The sequence below is a fragment of the Miniopterus schreibersii genome (genome assembly GCF_964146895.1).
Source record: "Miniopterus schreibersii genome assembly, chromosome: 5".
NCBI lineage: Eukaryota > Metazoa > Chordata > Mammalia > Chiroptera > Miniopteridae > Miniopterus > Miniopterus schreibersii.
The window spans coordinates 75,170,666-75,196,964 of NC_138106.1; the positions used below are offsets into that span (position 1 = coordinate 75,170,666).

The window sequence follows — 26,299 nt, forward strand, 5'->3', positions numbered from 1 at the left end:
AGGTTCTTCATTGGTAAAATATGGAAGTCAACTAATACAGCTTTCTGTTCCATTTGGTTAACAAGGACTGTTTGAACATTTGAGCTTTCGGAGATTTTGCCAACTTTTAGGCTAGAGAGAGACAGAAAGATTTAAGGCTAGAGAGAGAGAGAGTCTTGGTCAGTATTTTCCCTGAGGGTCAGGAACTTCATAAACTTTGTGAAATGTTTATAATAATAACACATTAACTATATTTTCAACCTAGGGCAGGCCAAACATCTATTCTCTTTTGGAAACTCTTCTCATGGAACTTTCAATAGTAACACAATTAATAAACACATTTCTAGCATCTCTTTCTATAATGTCTGTAAATTGATCATATTTGTGGTATCAAGTATAATTTTGATGTTATTCTTTGATATAGGATTCAGAGATCCTTTGAAGTTTTATTCTTAAAGCTTTTGTCCTTGAAATAAATGGCTTCTAATATTTAACTCTAATATAACCTTTTTTTTATGCCTTCTATTTCAGCATCTTATGTAAATCTTGCATATCTCTTACTTTAAAATCAGTAATTTCCAGATGGCTCTAATTACTGATTATGGATGTGTTTTATGAAATTTTGTATTTCCCCATGAGATATCATGATTTTAAATATATATTTTCCCCATGTTCTGATCATGTCACTGTTCTGCTTAGTGGCTACAGTGATCACGGTGTCCCCCAGCCGCCCCGTAGGCTTCGCGTGAGCAGCCCCCCGTGGGTTTCCCCGCCGATAGCGTGGCTGGAGCCAGCCAGGCCTCCTCCCTGTTACTGAGTGTGCCAGCCGCCTCCACCCTGAGCTCTGCACGTGCCGCCGTCTCACTGTTGTAATCACCCCTCTCAGACACCCCCTCCCTTTCCCCGCCCGACCCTGTACCGGCAACTCTCACGTCCCCCGGGGCCTTTCCTAAAGACCTGCTAGCTTTCCGGTTACACATGTGTATAACTGTGTACTGTGTGTATAGTACCTATGCCACCTTTCATGACACTTAACAGAATTACATTTGAAAACGCATTCAATGTATGATTCCCTTGAAAAAATGAAAACTCAGTGAAGATAGAGGTCATCTGTATCTTATCTCTCTTCTATCCCCAGGAACTAGTAGCAACTAGCACTGTAATCTAGCACATCACAGGGCTTTCACATTTTTCTGAAAAAGGATATCAAATTATATATATATATATACATATATATATACACACACACACACATATATATATATATATAATAACTGTATGTAATATTTTTAGCAGTGGTTCATTAGCTGCAATCACCAGTTGCAGTTTCAAGCAAAGTAATTTTTTCCAGCAGCATATAGGAAATTAATATTTTATAAAATCAAGTAAAGAAATTTTTCAAGACTGAGGTGAAACCTGGTTGTTTACTCATGTCTTAGACGTTTTTAAACTTGTTAGCTATCTGGAATTTTAATTTTATTTCCCTCTAATAGAGAAGGAGTGAGTTAAAAGGAGCAAAATAACACATTTTGGTAGTTTTTAATTAAACCATGCTTACATAAATTTGGCAGGCATTTAAATATGTGTTTTCTTATAAAAAATCATTAAGATAAATAATGGATTTTCTCAGAATGATACCACTTTGGCTGTTTTGTTTTGTTTTTGCCTTATGTACAGCTAATTTTGAGTTTAAATTTTTTTTTTTTTACTCTGGTTAAAGGAAAGGAACATTCCCTATGAATTTTTTTATTTGCTAAGTTATGTTAATTGGTAATGAATAAATACATTTATATTTCTTCTTCTTCTGTCATATAGTCATATAAAAAATCAAATATAGAAGAGGGAAGTAGGGATAGCTGAATTACTTTTATATTTTCACATCACTCATTGTAAGAGTTTATATTGGCATCGTGTTCTCTACTTTCTAAAACATATTCACATACATCATCTAATCTTCATAAAGCTTTTCTTGTTTTATACTATGCTTTAGTTCTAAAGAAGCCTGGGATGAAAGTTAGAAGAGTGCTGAGGTATGCTAGGTAGATGTTACTAGTCCCATTTTGCTGAAACTGCCACTAGGAGAGGCAAAGTGGCAGGCTCAGGCTAACTTCATGCAACCAGAAAATGACAGCAGCTGGTTGGTTGTCTTTCTCTTTTGATTTCCAATTTGAGAAAATTAAACAAAAAATTATTCTTAGATCAATATGTAGATTACCATGAATATTAATGAATATTAATAATACGAATGATTAATGAATATATTTTAGGGAAAAGATAGAGCATGGTGGTTAAGAAACACTCTGAATGGGAATCCAAGCTTTTGAGCTGTGACCTGGGTAAGAGGTGTCATCACTTGTCCCTTTGTGCTCAGTGGTAATGGAGTAGCTCCTGCTTCCCAGGAGTGTTCTGAAGGTGATTTGATTTAATGCATAGACAAGATTCAGAATATTGCCAGGCACAGAGATCATAATTAAGTTTTATTTAAATATAAGTTTAATTTTAAGTTAAATTTGCTACTACTATGCTTAATATTATTAGTTGTTCCATTAAATACATGAGTCCTGAATGCTGATGTTCCAATTCCCTCTAAGAGGGTTTCTTTAGAATCTTGTCTGATGGTACATTGTTTAACTTAAATGTTTCTTAAAATGTTTATTGTCATTTTCTCTTTAAAATATCAGAAAATTTTATTTTCTCTTTAAAATCAAATAACATTTTTCCAGTTTATATTATGTGGTAAATTAAGTCATTTCTGCAGGCTCACTAAGAGTAAATAGTACCATTTTTGTGTTTAATTCATAGTGACATTTACTGAAAGTTGCTGTGAAAACACCTTACTAGCTTTCATGTATGAGGGATCTGAGAGTTGCCTCAATTACTTTTTATTTCTAGGGTGAGCCAATATCATAATTGATCAGTGAATATTTATTATGTATCACATGGTGTCTGTGCATGAATCCCTGTAAGCATTGGATAAAACGGAGCATGTGTTTCTGGCACTCCTGTGCACAGGACTGAGAGAGGGAGAGGGAGACGGAGACAGAAAGAGAATATGGATTGACTTAGGCAAGTTCAATTTAAAAAGTTAGTGAGATATGTATCAATTTAAACTATAAATTTAATATATTCATAACATTCTAGACTGTGGTTTAACACAATTTATGAAATCCCTTCATGCTTCAGACATTTATATGTATCTGCTAGGTACCAGGTATTGCTAAGCGGTGGATATTCCAAGGTGGAAATAGTTCTGCCCTCAAGGTCTCAAAATTCGAAAGGAAATACAGACAAGTAAGCGGACAAGTACCTTTATGCTAGTATGTGCACTAGATACAATGATGGACATCAGCAGAGAATGTCATGTCAATATGTAGAAACTAGGTTAGGAGCTTTTTGGTGAAATTTATGAGCTGCTTCAGCCAGCCACACAGAATAGAAAAGCACAAGAGAGCCATGCAGTGAAGTCAGTAAAAGTTTAAGTCAGAGCAGGACTGAAGAAATAGAGTGAGATTAAAGTCACTTGGGAATCTTAACCTTCAAATACAGGAAAAAACCTGGGACCTAAGGGAATTGTTTTAGAGACCATTCATTGCTTGGCAAGTTTAATGCAAAGGGTGGTTTTTTTCAGCCACTTTAAAATACCATGAACTCTTCAGTAAGAAAAACCTGATATGGATGGTTAAATGGCTTATGGTTTATTTTTTTCTCTATTAACAATTTAACTGAAAGGATACAGATTAGAAAAATAAGCTGTGTGATTGTTGATAATCTATATGGATATGTCTTTGCTACTTCTTATAATCATTAGTTGCTTAAGAATGTTTAATTGATAGTTAAAAATAAATATAAAATACAAAACATCTGCTTTACACATAGAGTGACCTCAGTGAATATATATGTTAATTGCAAGTAGATAAACTCCTAAGACAATTCCAAGAAGCAAGTGAGGATAGGGAGATATTTAGCCCAGCTTTCTGGAGGTCATCTGGTATCACTGAAGAATTAAGCTTTCCTGATCCAGTCTGCTGAAGCAGAGGGAGTGGTCACATGGCTTCATGACATGACTCCTCAGGAATTGCTATAAGAGGTGTGGTCAGACCCTGCTGGTGTTGCTCAGTGGTTGAGTGTTGACCCATAAGTCAAGAGGTCACCAGTTCGATTCCTGGTGAGGGCACATGCCCAGGTTGTGGGCTCAGTCCCCAGTAAAGTGTGTGCAGGAGGCAGCTGATAGATGTTTCTCTCTCTCTATCCCTCCCCCTTCCTCTTTCTCAAAAAATCAATAAAACTATATTTTTAAAAAAGAAGTGTGGTCAGACAGGCAAATGGGTGGCTATGATCAGTGATCACAGTTACTAGGAACAAAAATGCTAATACTGATACACAGTAATAATGTAATACCAAAATAATGGCATTGATAGCATTTTTTATTAAAGACTGCTTAGAATTGTAGAAAAAGAGAAGAAACTAAATATTTAACCCATTTAAAAAATTAATGTGGATAAAGAAGGTAAAGAGATTAGCTAGAGAACATATACACATACCCCATGGACATGGACAATAGTTTGGTGAAGGCCGGGGAGGGGGCGGTGAGGGGGAGGGGAAGTGGGCAAAGGGGGAGAAAATGGGGGACACCTGCAATAATGTCAACATTAATTTTTTTAATAAAACAATCTAAGTACTAAGCACATATCTTGCTGATTTAAAATATAAACATAGTAGAATGTAATTTTAATAATCAGCTACCCAAACAAAATGATGAAAATTTAGACATAAATTTGAAAAGGAAATAATATTAATAGTTTTTTTAAAAGTGAATTTCAAAAATAAAGTGCATTAAAATGTCATCATAGATTTGCAAGTCTCTTTTTGTGAAAAATTTTCTGGCTTTTCAAAAAGCTCCCTGTAACCCCAGCCTCGACTGAGCAGTGGTGAGAAAGTTACACTGGACAGCTGACTCCAACTATTTTATTTCCACGTATCAAGTGTTTTATCTCATAACTTTAAGAGAATCTTTTTAAACAACTTTTTTTCTGCTTTTTGTTTGTTTGTTTTGGTTTGGTTTTTTGGTAAGGACTACAGTCTTCTTCTGTTGAGAGCTTGCTGCCTGTTTTGTTTCAAAGGAAGTTTTTTGTCTCCCCCCTGATTTGACTTTGTCGTCTTTAGCTTCGTCATATATAGATAGAGATCCAAACTCAGAGGGACCCGAATCACTTTATATGCTGTCATGTTCATATTCCGCTTGTTCAGAAAGCCTTTGAACTGAAGTAAGAATTATTTCTGCAATAGAAGCTTCGCTTTCTCGGTTGTCATTTTTCTTCTTCCTCGTGGGGATTACAGTGTTATAGGAGAACATTTTCTAAATGACTACACCTTTATTCGATTTGAAATTTTAATGCCACCTATAACTCTCTGGGCATATCTCAAAATATAAATGATTTAAATTTCTCATTTAAAATATACTGAACTGGCAGCGTTAAATCAACGAAACTAGCAATGTGTCACTACTATAACATAGCACAGTAGTCCAGAAAACTGAAAACTTGTGTTGTAATCATAAAACACATATATATTCCTCATGACATCAGATGTTAATGCATAAACTGAAATGTCAGAAATAACCTGGAATCAATGGGACTCATTGATTTGTTTACGTGTACATTTATTTATTTAAGTTAAACTCATTGTTTCCATGTCAGTTTCTGGGTACAGGTGCAGGCTGGTTTGTAAGCGGAGTGTGTGAAGGCAGAGAAGTTCATGCTGGGTGCTTTTTATATTCTAAGTGAGGTCATCATTTGAGAGTGAAGGGAGTAAGAGGCTTTGAGAGAAAAAGTAGAAGCATGAAATGGACATGTCCAGGTGTGAAAATACTAGAGAACCATAGGACGATGACTGGGTGATATTGAATGCTCATTTGAGATTTGTAATCAAGACTATAAGTTGAATCAACCTTTTGGTTGTGTGGATTTTTTTTTTCCCTAAAAGGTCATGGTGGATCAAAGGTTGGAGTTTTGCCAGGAATCTGTCATAAAGAGGAAAATATTTTTGGAAGTATGAAGAAATAACTGATAAAGAACCGAAAAATGGCTGGTTCCCAAAATTACACATTGGAATGACCAGGGAGTTACCAAAAAATACTGGAAATTGTGATTGGTTGGTCTTGGGTATAGCCTGGGTTTGGGAATTTTAAAAGATATTTCCAGGTAATTCTTAAGGGTATGAAGTAAAGAGAGAATTCAAACAGCATGTAAAACATAGAAAACTTTTCTGATTATAGGACGGAAATCGAAGAGGGCACAGTAAGAGGATGCAGGAGAAAGGGAAGGGCAGAGGGGATGGGAGAGCAGTATGCAGTGAGTCCGGCGGCCCCTGAATGGCCGAGTGGCTGGACTTGGACTTCCCACAGCGAACAAGGCCAGTAGGAGTGGTGCTTCTCCTGGAGCTTCCTGACTGGTATTGAGAATCATTATCAAGTATATTTTTACCAATAGATAAAATTTAAATCAAAAGCCTTTTCCTCTTTATAGTGTCTGCTCTATTTATAAACATATTAATCATGACGATAGAGAGAAAACTGTTTTCTTGTTCACAGGGTGGGTCATTGATATGTGTACACTTGTTTCACTGCTCTCTCCTTTCGGAGCCTCATCACTGTGATGCTATTCTCGTTCCTGTAATGAGTGATACCTGTGGAGAAAGAGGCACAATTACAAACTGGCAATTTTCTCTCTCAGCAGTATTATGAAATTTCCATTACTAATTTTGAAGGATTTTTCCCAATATGATTATATTGTATTTTGACGTTTGAAATTCTGTGGAACATTCCTTAATGAAATGTTATATTCTCCCCAAAGTCACAGGGAGAATGTTGGGTGGATTTTGTCCCAAGTGTCAGTGTGCGTTTAGTGACAGCTACAGTGTCCTTCAGTGTAAATGTGTGATCTTACTTCAGCCTTCCATCTGTGATTGTTTAGTGTCAAACCTGTAAATTCTTTTTTCTGAGAGATAGGCATACAATAAAAAGGTAAATGTCTTCCTGCTAAGTGCTAGAATTGAAGAAGTTACCGGAAGACAAAATGCATTCTCCGGAACAGTAGGAGTGCTAATTTTTGGCATTTTCTCTTAGCTTGTTGAGGCAAGTTTACCAAAGGTAACATGACTAGTAGAAGTCTGTAAAACTGAGCTGTGAAAAACTGCAGAATCCTCAATAGGAGCAATTGTAAATGGCTTGAAGCCCTGTGACAGTGCTCAGAGACACAAATGGCATCTATTTTAAATGGCGTAGACTTAAAAAAGTAATGACCTTGATTGATTCATAGCACCCTGCTAACCAATTTTAACTGGCATTTAATGAGAACTTACCATGAGCATGACACTCAGCTAAGAGTTAAGGAAGTGCTGCTGTAATTACCTGGAGAGCTTTAAAATACTGAAGCCTGAGCCCTACACCAGCCATTCTAGGTGGAGCCATCGAGTGTGAGGCTCCAGCTCTAGTAGTGTTAAAAAGTTCCAGCAAGCGATTTTAATTTGTGGAGTTACAACATAGAGATCCACTGATGGAGGGAATGCAGAAATGAAGGTCAAGGCCGGAGACAGACCCAGACTGTGCTGGAAGCACTGGGAGCTAGCTAGCCGATGGAACCGCCTGTGCCTCTGCCCACATGATTTAAATCCTCTCATCAGGACGGGAATTGTTCTGTCTGCCAGGTTAATTTTCACAGAAGGACCTCCAAGTCCTTGCTGCTGCTGATAACCTGGGAGAAGAGTCACATTAGAGAAACTTCATCTTAACCTATGAGGGAATGTTTCTGATGTACTTTATCCACATTTTTCTCTCGCGTGGACCAAATTGAATATGTCACAACCTTTCCAAATAGGAAAAGGCTCTACTGATAACCTGGATGTTGAGAGGGAAAAAGAAGCAACTGAACCTCTCTGTCCTTAATTCTTTAAAGACATTAAGGCTAAGATACTTGTGTGGCCCCTGCTTTCTTTGGGATATGTGTGGTTGTCAGTGCAGGTGGAGTGAATGACTCCTGAACTGCTCTTTAGCTGGGCCGACCTACTGAATTTCCAAAGAAAGATTTGCATGAGTAGGGTGAGACCCAGTGCAGCTCCCCAGCCTGCGTCCATCTGAGCAAGGTCTGCTGCTCTCAGGCCCTTTCCGCTAAGCCTTTCGCACTACAAACAGAAACTGTTCTTTCTTAGATTTATTTCTATAAAACCCATTGGAGATATTAATTATTACTATTGGCTCAATCATTTATTTTCAGTAGAGAGACTTGCCAGGAAAATAAAATTGTTTTTCTGTGCAGGGCACGCTAACCAGTTCAGTGTTATCCTTCATGGGTTATGTATGGGTTTTAAACCAAAACCTACCATCTAGGGCACTGACCTTTCTCCTGGAGAAGATGCATCATCATAAAAAAAGACAATTCCCATGCACAGGAAGGCACCTGATTTTCTTTTCGCCTTTATCTCTTCAAGGTGAGATAATCAGAAATAGAAATTTTAACTTGGAGTCTTTGTATCAGATTTGCTAATCTAACAAACCCATGAAGAGGGCCCAGGTCTTAGAATAAGTTCCAGTGAAAAGAGCACAGTTGTTTCTAAAATTAATATTTGAATATTTTGCTCATAGGCTATTATACACACACACACACACACACACACACACACACACACACACACACACACCCTGTACAATGTATATTTTATATAATATATATATCACTGAATGGACTCACTGTCCACATAGCCCTGGATTTGAAGGAGGCTCATCATATATAAACCTCTCCAGCTCCAGTGTTGGGTTGTAGATGGTTGAGTTTGCAGAATGGAGGTAATATGTACTTTAACGTTACTCAGAAATATGGAAATTTCATCAAACCCTGATTATTACTTTATTATGTAGCATTTTGGAAGGAATACAAATCCTCATTTCCTAACCATGAGCTTCAGTGTCCCACAAAAGATTTGGGGTGTCACCTACATCCAGGATCCTCTATCAAATTACTCATCTTCTTAAGGAGAAAAAAATAGGATGCTATCCTACGAGATGTGAATAAAGATTAATATGCAATGAGCATGGTCCCTAGCTCTGAATTCCTACTTTAGTGTTACATCTTCAGTTAAGCCTCTCCGATCCAGTCCCAGAGACCCAGCTGAGTCATAACCTTATCTCATTGGTAGAATCTGCCTAAATGAGATGCCAGTAAGTGAACAGCATTTATAGTGTCTCCTCCCCGCACTGTTCCAGAAAAGTGTAACTTTTCTTCATGCTTCACGGTATTTCCTCTGTGGTGTTAGACTCTTGAGCCGTTTATCTCCTTCACTAATTTTCTCCTCTCCAGTTTTACTATGTAGTAAGTCTTGTTATTTGACTCACATCTCAGAACTTCCCATAGGATTCCAGCTTTTACCAAGAAACCCACAGATCTTTCTTCCAAAAAGAGTTGACTAGAGACTTTTTTATCTCAAAGGCCGAACGGCTATGTCTTCCGGTGTTATTCAGACGTGCTGTAAAGATCCTTGTAACTATGGGATGTAAATGCGATGATGTTTCGCCATAGCCAGTGAGCTCTATGGCTGTCATCTCGTGGAATGTGGTAGTGAGTGCTCTAAACTCAAATGTTCTGCTCTGACCTTTCTCCTGAGCAACTTGCCAACAGGAGACTACAAATTTAGAAGACGGATTTCTCTGTTCTGAACTTTAGATCATTATTTGAGTCATAACCCCTTCACCCCCAGCTGGCACACAGACCCCCAAACAAAGCAGGAAGGTGAACTATACATACTGATCTCAGTAGAGAGGTATTTTCTAAATCCCTTGGAAAATATAGTAATTTTTTTTCACTAGGGAGCCATAGGTTTTGCTTTGGGAATGTATTTTCCCTTGAGGGGAAATACAGATTATTTGGGTGACTTGTCTTAATCTGACAGCCTTTGGTCACAGGATTCTAACAATAGCTACAGTGTCTTGAACCCCTTCCCTGAGCAAGGCAGTACACTAAGTGCTGTACATATAGTATCTCCTTTAAACCTGAGCTGCAACCCTGAGAGGTGGGAATGATCACCTTCATCTTACACGTGAGGAAAATGAAAGTTTAAGTGGCTTGTTTAGATGAATACAGGAGCCAGAATTTGAACCCAGCTTTGTCTGCCTCCAAAACACACTACCTCCTATAAGTCAACATTGTTGTTTTACCTGAAATGAAGGCTACGATTGGCAGTGGTGTTGGCACACCTCTAACTATAAATGTCCCTCTAGAGGAGATGAATCGGAGGAAAACAACAAAGTCCGTACTGTGTGGTAATCTATGAAACAAATTAAAGGAGAAAGTAACTTTTTTCAAAGTTTTGAGCTCCCCTTGCAAATGACTTGTTTGTCTCCTTCGCTTACTTCGTTCTGCAGCGATTCAGCACCTGCTGCTGAGTCAGGCAGCAGCCCGAGAGCTGGGTGATGAATGAGAGAAGCCCAAGGAGCCCACTGTCCAGGGGGGAGACAGACAAGCCAGGTAGATGTAAGCGTGTCCGGTGGTAAATGTCACCTGTGAGATCTGCATACAGCTCTCCGAGTGTGGACATTGAAGGACGTCTGAAAGATGAACGTTGAGCTCTGATACCCAGTGGGGGAAATGGGGGGCCACCCAGGAAGGCTTGCTGCGGAAGGGGTGGTTAAGTGTGAAGTGTCCCTTTCCTGTGTACCCCGATCCTCTGTGAGAGCCTCCCCTGGAATGATAGCTAAGCAAGCTAAGGCGAAAGAGAATGAGGGGCACGTTAACATAGATGAAGCTAGAAGCAGAGGCAGGTCATTGAAAGCTTTTGAAGGGCTTACAGCAGGTTGACCCAGATGCACACTGTAGGTATTTTACTCCACTGAAAATGGGAAAGATAGATTTGAGGGGACAGCCACCCCAAACCAAAAGTAGCACTGCAAGATCTTCTACCACCGGGATTCTTTAAAGCTGTAGGTCTGTGTGTATGGATTGAAAAATCATCTACTTCATTTTTAAAAGATTTTTCTGAAGATTATGAGGAAAATGAAATTGTCATTTTGCGGGGATGTGAATACTAGGACCGTTTTGATTGCTAAATCAAAGGAAAAGAGATATTTAACTGTTCATGCTGCCTAAATTATGTAGTACAAATTATATTATTTAGGTAAGTTATTTTTAGTGCATATTTATATCCTAAATAATCAAATACTTGAATACTGTTTTTTTCCTGTGTGGATCATGTAAGAAATGTGTTTCTTTGAATATGCAAGTTTGAATGGATCTCTCTGTGTTTTACTTCATACTTTAAAAATAATCCAGGTACTTGCTTTAAGCAGTTTTTAAAATATAAGGTAGTGCAGGTACAGGTTTTCCCCACTATCTGAAAGTAGAGTGTCCCTATGAAAGTTTTCATAAACTGAAATGGCATAAAGCAAAGAATCAGTTACCATTAATATGTATGGGAAAATTGTTGAATGTTCCCAGACATAAAAAATAACCTCTAAAGTATACCAAATATGTTCACTTACGTCCAGTATTACACTAAGTGTAACACCTTTATGATCTCTCTTAGATTTTTTTCTGATACCTAAGGACACATCTTGCTAACAGATGCACAAAATAAATCAGTATTGTGCACAAATGCTCACACACAGTTCAAAGCTTGGCAGCTTGAAGCGGAGGTGCTGAGTGTAGTCCGGGGAAGGAGCTTGGAGGAGCCACTCCTGCTGCTCAAGGTGTGCGTGGCCTGTGTAACGCTCGCTGCACAGCAAACATTGATGCTGTTTTTGTGTTTGCCTCTTTTTGTAAAATAGAAAATCTTCTGATTCAGTTTGAGAAAACAGGTACTTACTTAGATCCTTCATGAAAGCAAAGTGGCATAACTAGAGATTTTGAAAAGTGAGGAATACCTGTACAGCTCATGTTATTTAGTAACTATGATTTGGAAAACTTTTCCTTAATTTAGAATTTGTAATATGAATAACTTTTGGTTTAATTGAAAAAATTTGCTATTTTAAAGAATTCTGTTATATAGGAAAGAATTATCATCTAATTTATATTTCTTGAAAACCTTTTCATATAATTAAGTTACTTAAAGTTGTACCTATAGAAGCATAAACTGAAAATATAAAAAAATAATAGTATAACTTTTTTAAAAAATACGTCTTTATTGATTTCTGAAAGAGGAAGGGAGTGGGAGAGAGAGAGAGAGAAAAACATCAATGATGAGAGAGTCACTGATGGGCTGCCTCCTGCCGCCCCCTACCAGGATCGAGCCCTCAACCCGGGCATGTGCTCTTCCCGGGAAGTGAACCATGATCGCCTGGACCCTAGGTCAGTGCTCAGCTGCTGAGCCACGCTGGCTGGACAATAGTATAACTTTTTGTTGTTGTTGTTAATCCCAACCCTAGGATACTTTTTCCATTGATTTTTTATTTTTATTTTTTAGAGAGTGGAAGGGAGGGAGGGGAGAGAGAGAGAAACCTAGAGAGAGAGAGAGAGAGGGAGAGACATCGATGTGATGGAGACACATTGACTGGTTGCCTCCCCCATGCCCCCTGACCCGGGCTGGGGATTGAACCTGCAACCCAGGTATGTCACCTTGACCACGAATCGAGCCCTTGAGCCTTTGGAGCCACGGGTGGATGCTCTACCACTGAGCCACACCCACTGGCCAGGGGAGTAGTATAACTTTTAAAGCATAAACAATTCATAAATATATTGTAGAAATACCTATAATGTAATACTTATCTTCTTTTTAAAATACATTCAGAAAATCTATTGACAATTGATTAATAAGCTTACACTCTTAACCTTAAAATTATAAGTCAACTTTCAGTTTTGATTTAGGAATTTTATAGCTTGGGAGAAACAACCCAGAACCAGCTTTGCAACTTGTTTGCACACCATTGTCTAATAGACCCTTATGGATTACTTTGAAAAAACCAAATGATAGGTGTTAGAGAGTCACCAACACACACAAAACCTCTGTCATTTAGAGATTTCATTATGAGATGTGCTGAAATGACCATTTTGGGATGAAAAGATGAGATGACAAAAATAAAATTTTGATAACCGAGATAGCCACCCCTTTTATAGTTTAATCATATGTGTATTGTGCTTCATTATATATGGGTCATGAGATAAAATTTCATGTTACACTTAATACAAATGGATCAGGTGGGTAGTAAATGTATTACGAAGTTGTTATACTGAGTTTTTTTTTTTAATACAGTCTCTCTTTTCTACCACTGTGGTCAACCTTAATAAGACCTGTCCACAAACAAGAAAACATTCAGATATTTTGGATTATTTTAATATGTTTGTATAGTTTAATAAAAAATATTAATTATGTTATGTAGTTAACAATGCATTTCACATTCTATGTTTTCTTTCCTTTTTCTTTATCCTAATGTAAAAATGCTGTGCACTTAAAAATTATTTCTTAAGGTCAGCTTATTTTATGCCTATTATGACTTTAAAGTAGTAGTATAACACAAGAACTTAATTATTACATGTTGAACAAATAAACATTTACAATCCTGAAACATTTTGAAAAATCCATTTATTGACTTTTTAAAAGGCATTTCATTTATTAAAGCAAGAATCTTCTGAAAGCATGTGAACTAATGGGAATCTCTCTTTCTCTTTGTCTCTCTCCCTTTTAATTAGGAGGCTTTTAAATCCTGTGTATATTTGGGATCTTCTATAAATGAGGCCAAATAAATATTAGCAAAACAAATAAAAATAGTCCCATATGTTCTTTTGCTTGCAAAGTTGGAAAGAAGCTTCTGTTTGGATGTTTGTTAGTCAATCCCAACATTTCTGGAGCCAGACTTTTCTGATAGCTCCTAAAGAGAGCATGATAGGAACAAACTCCAGAGGGCAGGGCAGTGATCGCATGGGCCAGGTAGGCTCCCTTTCTGTGCTGCGGTCGGATAATTCCTTGACTAACCTGATGCAGACAGCATGCCCCTTCTATACTTAGAGCAAGATGTGTGCACCCATCAGCCACGTGCATATCTTTATGGCTTCATCAACTTGCCTTATTCATGCATTGTCAGTGGAGGTGATATCACCACCCAGTGGGAGTGAAAATAGATTGTTAAAAGAGGGCAAAAAGAAATTTAAAAGAATCAGTAGTTGTTGCTCTCCAGAGCCTGGCAGCATATAAGCACACATGTAGCAGAGTTGTAGCATTGAAATGTTATGGTGTGGAAGCAATTAGGAAAAAGTCTAAAAAGGCTCCAGCGTGTGTATGTGGAGTAGGTGACAGTGGGTGGGTGGGGCGTAATGACAAGATTGAGAAAAACCTTGTGTCATCCATTGTCATTTCTGCATCTTCTACTCAGGTATTGCCCACTAGATTCTGTTTATCTTAAAATAGTGTCTCAAGGATAATTATTTCAGTTTCTGGTTTGATGTGTAGATTCTAGTTTGAGGATAGACAGATAAGATTTTCATGCTGGCTCTGCCATTCCCACGTCACTAAATAAATGTTCTATTGTGTAAAATAAAGCAAAGTCTCTGGTCCCGCAATCTTCCTAACAGTGGTATTGATGAGAGTTCTTCCTCTCTTTGAAAGTATTTCTCAAGTAGCTAAAAATGAACAGACTTAACTTTTGAATGTTTTGGAAGGGAAAAACAGTCTTCCGTGACCGCCAGTCTATTTCCAACTTAGTTCTTTCATTTTTCTTTGCTAGTTTCTCCTTCCCTTGCCAATATATGCTGCCCCCAACTAAATGAGGGCAAGAGTTGCCTCGGCAAATACAACATCAAAGGCCAGACTGCTTAGGATAAAGAGCTTGAAACTTTTAAATTCTAATTTTCTTCCTATGGACACCCATCAATTTTTTTAGTAAAAGGCAAGGATATTCGTTCATTTTTAACCAGTTGACTTTAGGGCCACATGTTTAAGTTGGAAAAAGTTCTATTATTTTTATATTATGGTATGCATATTATGAAAATTATTTTCTTGAATAAGAAAATGTAATCATTATTCACATTAGGATTTGCTATATTGAAATTCATTTGTATAAACGATTTTGTTTCCTAAAATCATAGCTTCTATCTTTGAAACGTTGGATACTCAACATCTTTATTTCCTTATGAGTCAGGAATCTTTTCTTAAGTAGTATCCTGTTTTGTCTTGGAAAAATTGTTTGGAAGAGGCAGATATAATTATTTTGACTTACACATAGGAAAACAGAACTTTTGAATTTTAAATATTAGCCAGAAATTTGCTGTTTTCTGATCCTTAGCATAAAATATTTTATACCAAGCAGTATTTCTTCTGCAACTTGATGGTATATGTTAGTGATGACTAAGCTGTTTCGTTTTTAAATTGTTGTTAAAACAATAAGTGTCTCCTTTTATTGTGTGACTAAACATGCAATATCAACAGTGAGGGTTGGACTGGAGATAGTTATTTTCCCATGATTTTGATACACCTATGTGTTAATTATTTTGATAACTATAATAAAATTATTGGGAAATGTCTGAAAAAATAACTTAAAATTTTAGTACATTGCTAAAAATGCACATTTTACAAATTGAGAAATAGTTTACTAACCTGTGAAACCGATTGCTATTGTATTGCTTTTTCCCATTCTTTGCCAAACTTCATTAAGTAGTGCTAGCCTTGCTTTCTCATAGTCTAGTCACCCTGTAGGTTTCCTGCTGCCCTCTCCGCAGGTGGAAAACTCTGGTTTCCAAATGTCACCTTTGACCTGCAGGTCTCCGCACCCACTCTGGGTGCTCCTGGCGACCTGGTTCCTTGGCTCCTCGTGTCCCCTCCCCTCCCTTTGTCCTCTCAGTCATGACTCTCCCGGCTCCTTCGCAGTCTCCTTTTCCTCAGCTGCTGCCAGGAGCCTCTTCTCTTTCTTCCCTACTTCCCCTTCCTCAGAAAGCTGGTCTCCTTTTCGACTTTGGCCACCTCTCTAAGTAGATAATTTTCAAATCAACATCTCCCAGTCCAACCTTTTGCTCTCAACAGCAAACATGAATTTTCAAGTTGTCTGCCTGAGATCTCTGTGCGGAATCTTGCTGGTTCCTCAGGGTCCCTGCATCCAAAAGGGAAACCAGCTTCCCTACGAATTGTGATGCTTTTTAAAAACTATTATTTTTGTCATCATCTCTCTTCCAGTTACCAAAGGCTGACTTTGAGTCATTTCAATGTCTCCTTTCTTTTCATTGTTCTTAACATTTAGCCAATAGCAAAGTCACAGCATCCTTACTTTTCATGTTTTTTTCTGTATACCTTCCCACATATTTTTCTTTGTGTATTGCGTTTGTTCAGGCTTTTAAAGTTTATAATACAGCATTTCTGCCTGCATAATTTCTCTTACTGCAACCAGCATACAAAGTTAGCATCCTTATTATAATCCTCATTTTGAGACAGTGCAACATAGTGGGTAATTCAGGTGTGGGGACTGTCTGCCTAGATCCCCATCATGGTAGCTTTACTTCCTCACTGTATCATCGTAGGCACATTAGTTAATTTTTCAGTGCCTCACCTTCATCATCTGAGAGGTAGAGATTATAATGATACCTATTTTACCGGTCACTTGTAATAATTAAAATATTTAGAGATGTTGTGAGTTTGGAATGATGCTTTGCATGTAACAAGTGATTGATAAATGGAAGTTCTTACTATATTACAAATAAGGGAAAACTATTCGGCTTGCAGTTAGTTACATATTGTAAGTGACACGCTGAGTCCTAAAATTCATGTCTTTTTTATCTATATTCTTCCTCCACTGTATGACACATAATTTTTCCTATTTTCTAATTTCTATAAAGTAAATTACTTATTTCCTGAACATGGGACTAATTTATAGTCAGAAAATTATTTGAAAGTGTAAAACTGTGCAACAGAATTTGCAGTTAGTAGAGTCTACCTTCTTGGTGTGTTTCCATTCTGTGCTGCCACTGTGCCTATACAGCGTTTTCTCTTGTTTGGTGGGCCCCAGGAATAACGTTCAGGGAAATATGCATGTATTCCTGGGTGCTGGTTTAGAAAGTCTGCGAAGTTATGATTGTTTAGATAGTCCCAAGTCTTGACATCTGTCACTTGGAATAGTAAAAGTTTCTTCCCCCATCCCCCCACCCCCAATTATCTGACATATTTAATGATTCTTTGTAAAGTTTCAAGAGGTCTGGGGACAACTTTGACAAATCTGTTTTATACATTCATGTACCAGTTTGTGAGGGACCCAGGTAGCTATTGTGCCATAATTCTGGATGCTTATTTTAATCTTATTTTTTTAATGTAATTCTAGTCTCGTGACTATTTCTTTACTCTTTAGGCAAGCTCTAGCATTTATTTCTGAATAGCTTTCTTTATATTATTTAAAATTTAATGCATCATGTTCACTTCAGATTAAGTAGCTGAGATCTTTGTTCTATGATAGTAGCATATTTCACACTTTTTCACTATGAACTATGTACTGACTTTCTAACTTGAAGGATGGAAGGTTACTTAGAAATTTGTCCTGCCCTTAGGTGTGTTTTTTCTTGGGTACAGTTATGTCAAATTTACTTAATTGTGTATCTACATGTACAAAATATTTCGCTATGTAAAGTAAAAGGCACAGAACGGAAATGCTGCCCTTCCTACGTAGTGAAGATCAAAGTCCCGGGACACTGACAGGAAGGAGGAGCTGGAGCAGAGGGTGAGCTTCTCCCTTTGAGTCGGCTCTTTTGAGAGAATCTTCCCGTAATTCTGCTTGCATTTCACCGGACAAAGCTTAGATGCAGAGCCATAAAGGGGAGTTAGGAAGTGCGTCTTTTCTTGAAAGCAGTGTAGCTAGCTAAAGACGTAAGTTTCTCAGACTGAAAGAGAGAGACGTCTGACACAGGAGATGGCATTTAAGCTGGCTGTTGAAGAATGGACAAGATTTCTGGAGGCAAAAATAGACTTTACAAGTCAAGGGCCAACTGGAGAGAGGGTGTAGAAGCAGGAAACGTGGGCCACGGTCATATTCCTGTTTGGCTTTTGGTTTGATTGAAGCAAGTTCTGTGTATTTCCCAATATAAAGCTCAAAGGAGAGCAAAGAAACTCTGCTTCCCCAGGGCTGAGCAATGGTGATGAGCATTTCCAAATGGCGCAGTTCAAAGAAGTAACAGTTGTGTATGACAAAAGTTAAACATAACACTGATTAAATTTCTAATCGTATCACTTCATTTTTGCCATCTCTTCTTTACCAAACGGTTTCTCTCCTTTAGAATTACAGCTTTTATGGAAGTGCAGAGGATGATCTAGCCTAAGGAGGATTTTACGGCGTACCTGTGTGATGGGTGGTGGTGGCGGTGCATTACCTCCGACCTCTCGGGGACATTTGTGTATGATACTGAAATGCCATTATTCTAAAGACATCAAGCGTGTCTATGTGGTTTTCAAATCCTCCCTTTTAATCGCCTTCAGAGCCAGTCGATAGGCTAATTCATAACCTCGTCATTACACTTTCTTTTCGATTGAAAATCAGTATTACCCAGAGCAGAGGGAGACACTGGAGCGGGCAAGTACAAATACTGGAGCCTTTCTTCTTCTTGGAGAAGAGCTTCAGAGTGGCTCCGACCAGCCTTCATCTGCTCTGCAGCTTTCCCCTCGCTCCTTTGGCACCGGCGGCCTGAGAGGAAGCGGGAGCTGACGGCAGGGAAGCGGACGCGGCTGAGCAGCTGTGGCAGGGAACTTGCAGGGATGGAAGCACCATCCAAGGGCAAACTGAAGCTGGTTCTTTGACTAAGTTATAATCAGGTAAAGTCTACTAGGGGAGTTAGAGCTGCTGACGACAGAAGAAAGGCTGTGGGAGATTGAAACCTAGAGAAGCTGTAGCAGGCTATGCCTTGAAAGAGCCTTGGGTTCATCCTTACAGAAACACTCGCGGAGCCTGGGAATCATACCAGGACTGGATTAAACCGACGTCAGTCACGGAGAACAGAGGGTGAAAGTGAAGATTTTCTTTCCAGTCTTATTTCCTGCGGTTACTGGCTTCCCTTTTAAATCTCTGTGCTTAGTTCTTAAGGATACTTTATTAATCTTTTGTTTTAAATCCTTTCCTAAAGATATGTTTTTATTGATTTTTAGAGAGAGAGAGAGAGAAACATAGATGTGAGAGAGAAACATCAATGTGAGAGAGAAACTTCAATTGATTTCCTCCCGCATGCACCTGCAACCTAGGTATGTGCCCTGACTGGGAACGGAACCTGCAGCCTTTTGGTGCGGGGGACTGCGCTGCAACCAACCGAGCCACCCGGCCAGGGCAGAGACTGTTAATCTTTTTTGCCATGTATGTTTGACATGAATGCTAATGGTGAGTGGCACCAGATGTTACAGGCAAAGGTAGACCTCAGTCCTTGAGTTTGGTTAAGAAAGAATTCAGAGCCAAGAACTCAAATACAAGTGAAAGTTTATTTAGAAAGTCACAGAGGTAGAAGAAGTGAACCAGCTGTGCTGTGTGGACTCAGGTAAAAGTTGCAGAGGCAAAAGAAGGGCCCTTGGAGCTTAAGAGAAAAGTAGCAAAAGGTACTTGCCTTGAGGGAAGAAAGGGGGAGGAAAGGTGTGGGTGTGCTCTAGAGAGAGAGCCTGTGCTGGGTCCTTTGTCTAAAGGCTGGGACTTGAGGGGAGGTCTCAGGGGAGGATCTTAATAGAATATTCATCAGCTTTCCAGGTTTCTTTTCAGGGTCATGGTCTCTACTTATTGGTCAGCTCCAGGGCAGGGGGTCACTCTTAAATGCATCTGGTCCTGATGTCAGCCATGAGGTCTCTTAGTTTGGTTTTGCTGCTCTTCTGGGTCTGGAGCAGAAACACAACTAAAGCCTAGATGTTATCACTAGTTTGAACAAAACTGTGGCTTTGTTTCTAAGAATGTTTGATGTAGATCCGAACCTCATTGTCATGAGGGCTTAATGCTTAAGGGAATGGTTGTGTGTGGGCTTGTATGGGAGTCCTGTGACGTTATTCTCCAGCCCCCTCCCCATTCCTCCTCTAAGGGGGTATGCCACATGACTTGGGATGTGCCACGGGAGGAAAGGTCCGGGGAGTGTCCCAACCACAGGGCCAGCGATATGAAAGGTCAGGGTCTAAACTGCTTGACCAACGATATGCTAGGGGAGGAAAAGTCACCCTGGGGGTGAGGCCTCACCCTACAACACTTGTTTTCTAAGTTTTGCATGTTGCTGGGCACCTGGGGCTTTCCGCCCTGGTTACCTTCTGTACCTGGCCTATCGGTCCTACTCCGCTCATGTCTGTCTAACTACCTACTATAACAACCACAGGAACTGACCCTAAGTGGTAGCAGATCCTAACTATAGGTAAATTTTAAGGATAAGTAGCACAAAAACCACCTGTGTACTCAGTTTTATAACCAGTCAATATGCTCCTTGCTTTGGTACTCCTGTTTTGCTGACTCGTTTTCTGCTACCTAAAAAGGCCTGGAGTCTTTCAGTTGGTGCCCTATTACATGCAAAACTTTCTTCCCCTTGCCTTGAGTCTTCTGCATCATGCAGCATCAACATGGTTTCAGAAAAAATGACATATAAGTCCATTACTATTGCTCTCAATTTTAAGAAAATAATATTGTGGACCAAAAAGGGGCCACATACTAAGCCTGACAAGCTCAGGAGAGGCCTGCATGGTGGCCTTGCAAACTCAGAGACCTAAAGTAAACACATAGGATGATCTGAAATTAAAACTTTCTAACTAAAAGTGAGTCATGGCAGGTAGTCATGTCATAGGCCTCTTCCCTGACAATGGTCGATCTTTACTTTTACTGAGCCTGTCTATGGTCTTTTTTGCATCTACAGTGAAATACCTTTGGAATGTCAGGGTAATTTCCTTTTTTCAGACCCCTCAGATCACAGTCACTGCTCCAGAGCACAGACCACAGAACCCCTCATTGTTACTGTTATCGTGTTAACTGTTAGCTATCCTCTACCCACCAATGTAAAGAAGTATGTGCCTATTCATTTTACTTTTTATGCAGTCCCAGAGATTTCCCTGTTTTGCTTTCTCCCGCTTCCCTAACCTATCACCAGTGGAGTTCATGTAACCCCCTTAAGTCTTCTTTGATTCTGATGTATGAAATAAGTGGTAAAACTGCCATTTCCCAGAACATTTTTCAACCCACTGAGATTTTACTTCCCTGGCAATTGTCAGTGTAACTTAAATAAACTCATAAAAATTCTCTACAGGTTGAAACATTTCTTACATCAACATTTACTTGAAGGAAGTTCCCTGACATTCCAAAGGTATGTTATCACAGATGCAAAAAAGACAATAGACAGGCTCAGTTAAAGTAAAGACTGACCTTTGTCAGGGACCATACCAGCCTAGGACATGACTACCTGCCCGACTCTAATAGTTGGGAAGTTTTCATTTCAGACCATTGTATGTGGTTCCTGTAAGTCTCTGAGTTTATTAGGCCAACACCCAGGCCTCCCCTGAGCTTCTCAGGTTTAGTAGGTGGCCCTTTTCCCTTCCACAGTATCTAGGTCTTAAAAATTGTGTTTGCATAACAATAATACCCACTTCCAGTTCTGTCTTGTTTGTTTTGTTCATTGTTTTACCCTTGGTTTTATTATACTTTCATTACTTATTTTAAATAAAAACTGTGCCACAAATGGCATGTAGGTCAGAGTTCACATGGGGACAGGAGCCACTGGAAATTCTGCCTCCTATTGGCAGGGCATTTAGGGAAGGAAAATCTCAGGGAGGCTTCCTGAACCCCGAGGAAGGCAGAACTGAAGCACTTCATCATCGCTTCCAATTTCCACCTTCTCCCTGGTCCTGGGAATATACTTTCTTACCCATCCCCTTCCTACCCCGAAGCACTTTCGTCTGTTTTTCTTATGGTCCTCCTAAAAGACAAGTTTTAAATCAGTAAGGAAACAGCTGTTAGACACTTCATCTTGGTTCCTTCATTTTTTTCTTTCAATGCTTATTTAGTAAATTCTCAAGTGTGTCGTACATGCCTGCTATTCCTTTAAGAAGAGGGGATAATAGGTGAAAATATAGGGTGTTTATCCCCAGCCTAATAAAGAGACAGGCAAAAACAAAACAAACACACAAAAATTGGACGATTTACATAACTGTTTTCGTAAGGGAAAAAAATATATATCTAAGTGAAAATGGAGGTGTAAGCACCGCAGCCTTCCTGCAGGAGGCTAAAGAGGCCCCATAGACACTGAGCAGCTATACCATGGAGAATGACAGTCGCAGGACACGCAAGACACACAGAGAGTGCAGGTCAGTAATAAATACACTTTATTTGTACACTTGACTGTGGAATTGGAAACACACCCTTACACGTCTTTTTATAGCTCTTTTATTATCTCCCCTAATGCCTGTACATTCATAATAGGTGTCCAGGTAATATCCAAATTCAGTACCTAGTGCCAGATACAATGGGAAGAGCACAAACAGAGCCAGGTCTGAATGCTAACCTTGATATTTTATACCTACAGGAGCTTAGAAAGTTACATCACCTGCCTGATCTATTATCTGAAAGTGGGAAGAATGTCCCCTCCTATATCGAAGGGTTGTTGTAACTATTATTTGAAATAACTGCTAAAATTCTAACACAAAGTCCATGTATATAGGCTGTTCTCAAGAAATTATTGTTGCTTTTATTATTTTAATATAGTTTTATGATTACTTCCCATTTCACTTATTTAAAATGCTTTTTCATTTTCTTGATTTAAATAAGAGTATTAAGAGATATATAATTATACTTCAATATAGTAATGGGAATTCTTTATTATTTCTTTTTTTTAACTTAAAAAAATTTACAGAATTTTAGAGAGAGAGAGAAAGGGAAACACTGATCTATTGTTCTACTTATTTATGAACTCACTAGTTGATTCTTATATGTGCCCTGACTGGAAGATCGAACCCACAACCTTGGCATGTGGGGATGATGCTCTAACCAACTGAGCTACCCTGCCAGGGCCCTACTTTTTTAGTATGTCAGATAAGGCTGGTTTATAAGTGTGTCTAGGTTTATTCTACCAAATCTGTATATAATATAAAGTTAATTTGATTTTGTACTTATGGGCATTGATAGTTAAGAGTGTTTTTGTTGGGTTATTTGTTTGTTTCGGACAACCCTGCTATCAAATGCTTGGTCCCTGCCTTCCCAGTGGGAGCTTACCGCCCAAAGCAATTCTAATCATATAGATAAGTAAAGGGATTGAGGGGTTTGACCACCAAGGTCTAAACATAGTTTAAGTTGAAAATTGTTTTCCAAAGTGCCCGGAGCTCATTTGGCTGTAGCCTTAAGACTTTTTGTGCATAATTTATCCGGGGGAAGATTGCTTAGGGGGAGCAGGGCACAGCGAGGCATCCACCAGCCTTGCTACTATAGCACTAACCTTCAGCACTATCCCTGGCCCCTTTCAGCTATCAAGAGGCATGGGAATTAGTCACTCAGGCATTGCCTGCCCTCCCGTTTTCAGTTCTTTGCCTTTACCCTGAGACATCACTGCTGTAGCTCTCTTTCTATTAATCAGTGTCTTCTCTGGCTCCTGACTCTTATGATGCTTCAGGTTTTAGTCAGCAGGCTGGGGCTTGTCACCATTGGTCATTGTTTCCTCCAGGCAACACTACTCCCCGGGGGCCAGTCCCTCCCATCAGGCCCACCACAGTTTTCAGATTCCCTCCTCTCGCCGGTCCTTCCTCCTCGGCTCTTTTCCAGGCTCCTCGGGCTCTGCTTTGTCACAGTCATTTTTCTGCTGCTCTAATCTACATCTTCTCCCCTGGCAGTTTCCCCCACTCCCATGGCATCAGTTACCCTGTGTGTTTCTAAGAGCCACGTCCAGGCCTAGTATGCAGAGGTGGCTTCTGTGTCTTAACACGGCAGGTAATTTTCTGGAACCCCAGGGAGGAGTTCCCAGGCCCCTTTTCCTCTCCTTGTGCATAACATACTTCAGGCATGTCGGCCCCACTTGCTGTGCTGCCACCTTAGAGTTTTTTTAATTTCTCTATTTGGGGGGATATGCTGGCATTTTCCCTTTCCTCTTCTACTACCTTTTGTTGTTTTAAATCTTACTGATCCTTTAAGCCTTTTTTTCTTTTTAGCTCTCTCCTCCATGCCACCTTCATTAAGAAAATATATTTTTGTAGTTATTAAATTTTGTTTCTCTGAGGACAGGGATCATGAGGATGTGCATTAAGCATGTTATCTGACACTCAGAATACACTTCAGCAGTTTTAAACATATAATCGTGTTACAGTTGAGCATATGCAGTGAGTCATGGGACTCAGAATATAATCTTTGACTTACACCCTTTAAAGGAGAAGCGCTTCAGAGAGGCTCCATGGGAGAACCAGAGACCAAAGCATTGGATTGTAAAATAATCTTCAGTTAAGAAGAATGAGCGTTGAATTTTTTTTTTAAATGTTCACAGTAGGACTGTCCCATATATATATACATACATACATGCACACACATATATTTATAGATGTATATATGTGTATCTAAATTATATACATAGATACACTTGATATGAGCAAATAGTTACCTGAAACCCACAGCATGGAGGCTGTAAGAGACTTTATTCATTTTATCTTATTTTTTCCATTATAGTTGACATACAATAGTATATTAGTTTCAGATGTACAACCCAGTGATTAGATATTATATAACTTAAGTGGTCACTGATAAATCTAGTACCCATATGATTCTAATGACACACATAGGTATTACAATGTTATTGATTATATTCCCTAAGTTGTACTTTCCATCCCCATTACTATTTTGTAACTGCCAATTTGTAGTTCTTAATCCATTCACCTTTTTACCCCAGCTCCCCGATCCCCCTCCCATCTGGCAACCTTCAGTTTGTTCTTTGTATCTATGAGTCTGTTTATTTTTGTTTGTTCATATATTTTGTTCTTGAGATTCCATGTATAAGTGAAATCATATGGTGTCTTTTGCTGTCTAAATTATTTTACTTAGTGTAATACTGTCTAGGTCTATCCACGTTATCACAAATGGTAAGATTTCTTTCTTTTTTATGACCGAGTAATATTCCATTATATATATGCACCACTTCTTCTTTATCCACTTATCTACTGATGGGCACTTGGGCTGCTTCCATATCTTGGCTATTGTAAATAGCGGTGCAGTGAACATAGGGGTGCATATATCTTTTTGAATTAGTGTTTTGGATTTCTTCAAATATATGCCCAGAAGTGGAATTGCTGGGCTGTAAGGTAGTTTGATTTTTAATATTTTGAGGAACTTCCATACTGTTTTGCAAAGTGACTTCACCAACTTGCAGTCCCACTAAAAGTGCACATGGGTTCTCTTTCTTCCACATCTTTGCCAATAGTTGTTGTTTGTTGATTTATTGGTGATATCATTTTGACAGATATGAGGTAATATCTCCTTGTGGCTTTATTTATTTATTTTTAATTAACTTTAGAGAGGAAGGGAGAGGGAGAGAGGGAGAGGGGGAGAGAGAAATAAACATCTATGTGAGAGAGAAATATGGATCTCCTGCACAAGCACCAACCAGATTTGAATCCACTACCTGGGCATGTGCCCTGACCTGGAATTAAATCCAAGACCATTTGGTGCACAGGATGATGCTCCAGCCAAGTGGGCCACACAGGCCAGGGCTTCTTGTGGTTTTTATTTGCATTTCTCTGATGATTAGTGACATTGAGCATCTTTTCATGCCTATTGGCCATCTGTATTGTCCACTTTGGAGAAGTGTCCATTCATGTCCTCTGCCCATTTTTTCTTTGGATATTTTGGATTATTTTGGTCTTGAGTTATATGAGTTTTTTATAAATATTGCATATTAGCCCCTTATTAGAGATATCATTGGCGAATATGCTCTCCCAAATTCAGTAGGTTGTTCTCTCATTTTGTTGAACGTTTCCTTTGCTGTGAAAAAAAATTTGGTTTAATGTACCCCCATTTGTTTATTTTTTTCCTTTGGTTTCCCTTTTCTGAGGGGGATATGTAAGAAAACATATTACTAAGGGCAGTGTCAGAGAGTTTACTGCCTATGTTTTCTTCTAGGAGTTTTAGACTTTAGGGAAAAGTTGCCAGGAGCGCTGTGGAGCTCTGTTCTGCCTGCCTCAGCTAGCGGGCCACCCTTTCTCTCATCTTACGGATTCAGTCATTCTCCGTTCCTTCTGTGCCTCTAAAGAGATGACGTTAGACCTTTAACAATTGTACAGGGAAACATCCAACTGTAACAAATGCTTAAGGAGTCCCAGCTTTGGTACAGTGCACTGGAGTGTGACGCGGAGAATGAAAAAGAAGCATTAGGTGTGCCCATGCCAAGAGCCATATTGATCAGCATCAAAAGTG

General features: G+C 39.0%; 1 protein-coding gene across 1 annotated transcript in view; it reads left to right on the forward strand.

Moving 5' to 3' along the window:
- The window catches only part of GBE1 (1,4-alpha-glucan branching enzyme 1), a 258,450-nt gene that overhangs the window by 192,824 nt on the left and 39,327 nt on the right, over window positions 1–26,299 (forward strand). The window lies entirely within an intron of this gene.